Below are 6,000 nucleotides of genomic sequence, written 5' to 3'. Positions count from 1 at the left end.
CCAACATGGACGGTGCACTTCAGTTTTAATATTCATGCTGTCTATATACTGTACATTTTTAACTAAAATCAGCCAGTTTTACAAATCCAAGTGGAGAAAATGTAAAGATTCACTATGAAACTTTAGACCCCACCATCTTGTTTCCATATGTTACAGTATTTCTGCCATTGTATCGCATTAAGCATGTTTATCTCCACTGAGCCAAGCAAGTGACACCTCAGGTTGAGTTATAGGTCAAATCTGTGGAAAAGCAAGTCCGCGTACAGTGAAAAGGCATGTTTTCACAGTTTCAGCAGTAAAACAAATGTAACTGAATGAATATAGAACATAGATGAGTTAAATTTTCTACAGTGGGACATTCAAGGCAATGCATCTCCATAGAAAAGCATGGCACCAGATAAATGACACAGTGTATTTTTAAAACCATACCCATATTACTCTATTTTCTGATCCATGTTATAATGTTTTTTCATCTCAAACATACCTGGAGTTGTGTTTTGTTTCATTCACACATGTTTAACACACAAACCCTGCATATTTAGGCTCCAAAGATGTGTTTTTAAACTCCGTGCACCTTCACTACATTCATCTGGATCATTTCAACCCTGGAATTTCCAATCTCTACTAAAAAAAAAAACGGTAAAAAGCAGCTGTTAACTTGAAAACTACCACTTCATGACATCACAAGTTGGAACAGAGCATTTTGAGCTTTGGAGATGCCGATAAACGAATAATAAAGTGTTACTCAAACATGTGTGAATGAAACTGCAGATATGTTTTTGAGGAGGTAACAGCATCATAACATGATTTAAAGCTCACAAGAGTCAATTTTGTGCAATATTAGAACTTTAAAATGTAAAATCCATTGTGTTAATACTGCATATAGAATACTTCTTCAAAAACAACACAACATATGTATTGTTTTTGATGCTTGTAACACATAACCGTCCCCTTTTTTTTAATCTTATAACAAGGACAAAAAGTAACTGTGCTCTTAAAAATAACACTTAAAATACAGATTCACTTTTCACTTGCAACACAGATTGACTATTTGGACTGTCCAAAGCTGCCAAAAAGCCAATTACCATTTCACCAGTACCTGCCCAACGCTGAAATGTGCCATCCAGACTGTAAGTTAATTTTCTGCCAGGGATAATACCCAAGTTTTCTTTATCCAATTACCCAAATCCATGTGTGACTTATGCTATGTTTACAGCCCAGAACAATCCAACAACTCAAGCTCTCTCTTCTTAATTGTATCGCTGCTCCTGCTTTCAAGCTGCTGGCTCAGTCATTATTTATAAAAGTAAGAAGTACAGAGGATAGAGAAAAGAACTCAACAACATGAGTCAAACCAAACACTGGAAGGTTTTAGTGTCACATGTAGTCAGCATATAACGACTACAGCAACAGCATTTCGTTTCTACGCAGCAATAAACAAGATTTATATTATGAACTCCCTCAAGCAAAACACTTTCAGTAAACAGCATCCAAATTTCAATGCATTTTACCGTTGTGAGATATGGGCAAGCGTACTTCAGCCACAATAGGTTACAATTGCGTTTAACCGTTATTTTTGTAGGCTGTTTGATTAAAACGCTAAACTATTACGTACTATTTGCACACTCCACTTTATTCTATCATTGCATCTATCATATCGTATGTCATTTTCAGTGAAACATGTTTGTTCTTAACACATATTTGGTCACAGATATGTTTTGATGGTCACTAATATTACAAAAACATCTCACATTTGGCAAACAGTGAAATGTACCAACAATGTACCAACACTGATTCTAAGTTTGTTTCTTTATATTATTGCAAAACAAAGATTTTTCAAAACTTTTTCTAGTGTCAATTTACAATAATTATGTCTTGATTTGTTTGTATTGTGATTTTAATGTCTTTCCTATTCTGTAAAGCACTTTGAGTTACTTTGTGTATGAAGTGTGCTAAACAAATAAACTTGTCTTGTCTTGTGCATTCAAATTCTCTTATGTTTTTGTCATACATCCCCATCAAAATCTCATCCAGTGGAGGAACATAATTAAATAAAAGTAATAAAGTACTGTACTTAAAAATACATTTTAGGTATCTTAAGTGGATACTTTTTTACTTTTACTTCACTACATCTGGGAGCAGGTATCTCTACTTTCTGCTACATTTTTTTAACTAGACTGAAAAGTAAAAGTGTTTTTTATTATAGTTTGAGACCTGCTGAAAAGGTTGAGCGCTTATTTTTTAACACATTCATAGTTTGAGCAAACACAAATATACAAAGCAAAACAGCCAGGAAAAATCAATTCAATTGTTTCTGTTGAGCAAAATTCAGCAAAAATCTTTATTAAAATCACTACATTTGAAGCTTTAGCAGATCTCAAAATCCGCACGAAATACTTCTACATTTTACTCTTTAAAAAGTACATTTTTAAACGTGTGCTTTTTACTTTTTTACGTACATTTTTTTGCTTTGGTATCTGTACTTTTACTTAAGTAACAAAATAGAGTACTACTTCTACCACTGCCTAGATCTTCTTACTGCAGGTTTGCGTAATACGTTGTTGGGAAACGTTTTCTGAAGTGAAAGTTGCCCTGGCTCTTAGAAAAAGTACTCCTATTTTATTTTGGTGCATTGACAGTTTCCTTTACTTGAAAACTGCTGTGCCCAGTGAGGTTTAACTGAAGCCATTCTGACACCTGACAGTTTTGCCTCCAAGAAATGTTGCATAAGAATCCAATTTTGTGTTTTTCCTCTGTGACAACATCTGCTCATTCTGCCTGGGTAATTGAGATGACATTTCTAAATGCTCTCTCTCGTGAGCCAAGTTCAAGCTGGAGCTCCTTTTTCAGTAACCTACATTTCTACAGCTTTACCAAAATAATTCCCCGTATGTTTCTAATTGGGTTTTCGTCAAAATGTTTATTCTTAAATGACAGATATTTGCATGAATTTGTAAGTGGCGTGAACCCAGCAGTCACAAAAATACAATGCAATATATGATTATAGTAGAGTCACTCCTGACGTCACACTGGGCCTAGTTCTTTACTGTAGCCGTAGCATGTGGGCCTGTTACCTCACAGATGTAATAAAACACAATGTAATAAACCCACAAATGTAATCATTTCCTACAAACGTAATAACAATTCTCCACCACAAATGTAATAACCACAATTCCCAAAAGCATAATATCAATTACATTTGTGTGGTTTTATGACATGTGTCGGTGTGAACATGTTGTCCTGCAAATGTAATAGCGCCACACAAACATAATACAATGTTTATTGGTGAATTATGAACACATTTAGCTTATAGTTTTATGAGTGCTTATCCACTGAACTGTAACTTTGCAGTTTGAGCCACACTACAACAACACTGCAGACTTCTTTGGGGATTTAGGAAACACATTTACGTCCATACTTCACTGAGTTACTTGTCCTCACAAATTTCAATCTACATTGTCAATGTGGAATTGTTTGCCTATAACTATCCATATTTCTTTGTTTAATGGAATGTAATCTTTGACTCTTACCCACAGTTTGAGGATATTGCTCTAAACCAACTTTCACTTGCACTAAACACATAATAACATTTGAAAGATTTCAGTACCACTGCACTCGTTATCACATTCATAAAACAATGTTGCTGAAATATAGCCTAATTTTAACTTTAAGGCTGAGCAAATTGCGCAGCGCCACTTAGTTGGGCTACACATTCTGAAGAAAACTACGCAAAGGAAACATCTGGGTCAACACTTGGACATTAACTCCCTTCTCATCCAGTTGAGATTTTATCCCTCCGTCAAGATAAGTCCATGTATGTGAATTATTCAGAGACTCGATAGCCAGGTTCCTCCCATCTATTTACACTAGGTCCCAGTTATCTGAGCGACCGGCATAAGTCAGCAGCACGACACTGATATCAGAATCCTTAAAACATCTAGAGCAGCTGGACGTGCAGTGGCTCAGCCCAACAGATAAACAATCTACTTGTCAGTACTAGAGGATGGTTCAGAGCATAGATGACCCTTGCTCACTTTAGGTTGGGCCACATTGCTTTAGTGGTGTCAAAATACAAACATTTCAAACTTGATTTTGATACTAAGTAAAGGCTCAATACTCTGTACCTCCTGTGCTGTGAAAGACTTTCTTTTGGTGGTAAGTTTTGTGATTATAAATTAGATAAGCCTTAACTCCCATTTGATTTTACATTTTTAAGTTCATAGTAAAGACAGTTTTTACCATTCAGAACACATTTTCCAGCTCATTTCTTGTGAATGAAAAAAAATGTGGTTGTAAGCATATCTGAATAACACGTTTCCTGTTTTCTCCTGTTCTGTCCTGATGTTGACATTAGAATTATAGGAATTATTTTGAGACCAAGAATAGTCTCAAAGTGTCAAAGTTAAAATACATTTTCATTCTTATTGCCATAGACAGGAGTGTCAGTCTGTGCGGTGCATTAACAGGGTTTTCAAGATTTGGTCAAATCAATTGTTCAGAAGAAAACTGTTAGTCTGTTATAGGAAAATATAACTTAACAGGGATATTTTATTTTATTTTTTGCTTATTAATAAGAGGTTCAAAATAAATCATTGATATTCAAATAACACTTGCTCAGCCATAATATATAATGCATGTGTAATTATATGTGCAAACATATAAATAAATTATAATTAGCAGCCATTCATTCTTAACCAATAAACACACAAACATGAACATTCTATCCACAAATGCAATAAGATCCCACAAATGTCATCAAATTATAGGCTATTACATTTGTGGGTTTATTACACTGAGATTATTATGTTTGTGGGGATTATTAAGTTTGATTAGATTTTAACCAGAAACTTTGTGGTTTCGAGGCCATCGCTTTATCACTTCATCAAGTAATAACGTTTTTGTGTGGACCAAATGATACATTTGTATTTGTATTTATTCCAGTTTGATCTATGATAATAGGATACCCAAACCACAAGGGGTCAGTAAAAGAATTAGAAAAATAACAACTATTTTGACCTCTGCCCACTTTTAGTTCTGACTGCTATGGCCCTCAGCCCTGCACTTTTGTTCTTTTGGCATTTGTGCTTAAGCCAAAATTCCATTCATTTAAATACTAAACTCGAGTGTCGCCATTAAAATATTATAATATAAAGTCTGATCATTTGTGTAAAATGTTCAATTTTCATGCGCACCAACACGTCAGCCATTTACCCTTTCTCTGGGCGGTTTGAAAACAACTCAGTAGTCGGTATAAACTTAAAGCCTCATTTATTTCCTCTAACGACAGGCAGCCCCATGCAAAAACACACACCCAGGAAAGGGGACACAGATAATAGTGGCCATCGTGGCAACTTCCTGAATAAGATGAAAAGTCTTTGTTTCTCGAGCATTTACCACTGAACTATTAGATTACATATTACATAGTCAAGTCTGGGCACGATGTTTATAGAACTAACGCCTTGTGCAGTAAGTTTTTACACCTCCATGTGTACATTTTGTCTTATTAGTGCCACAAATTGGTCATATTGCGCAATTTCTTTTCTGACTACGCGTTCATCTATACACTTTTCTTTGCATGCAAACATAATCAGGTCTTTCACAATCACACATTCAAGTCCACATTTATCCAATTTATTTACTCCAAGACGGCGCAAATGGATTTGTTGACCTGACGCTCCCCCTCCTCTGCCACCAGTGCGCCGCTATCTTCCTCTGTAAACATCTGCCTTAGCCTGGCATAATGTCCCCTGTGATAAACTGGAGAGATGGGGGCCCTCTGTAGCTATTGCGGGGCCAAGTCTTGCTTAGTTTGTAGATTTGCATCACGCCTCAGCAGTTTATGCTAAAAATGGAGGCAATTGAGGCGCGCTAAGAGTGGTTTCAATCAGCATTATTGCCAGCAGCAGATGATCAGAATAAGATTGAGTGCTTATAGCGAAACAGTGTCTTATCTCCACCAACGGGAAAGCCGGGATGGTATTATTGAACCAGCACGCAGCA

Source organism: Periophthalmus magnuspinnatus, chromosome 22, assembly GCF_009829125.3.
Source record: "Periophthalmus magnuspinnatus isolate fPerMag1 chromosome 22, fPerMag1.2.pri, whole genome shotgun sequence".
Taxonomy (NCBI): Eukaryota; Metazoa; Chordata; class Actinopteri; order Gobiiformes; family Gobiidae; genus Periophthalmus; species Periophthalmus magnuspinnatus.
Note: the sequence above shows the minus strand (reverse complement) of the source record.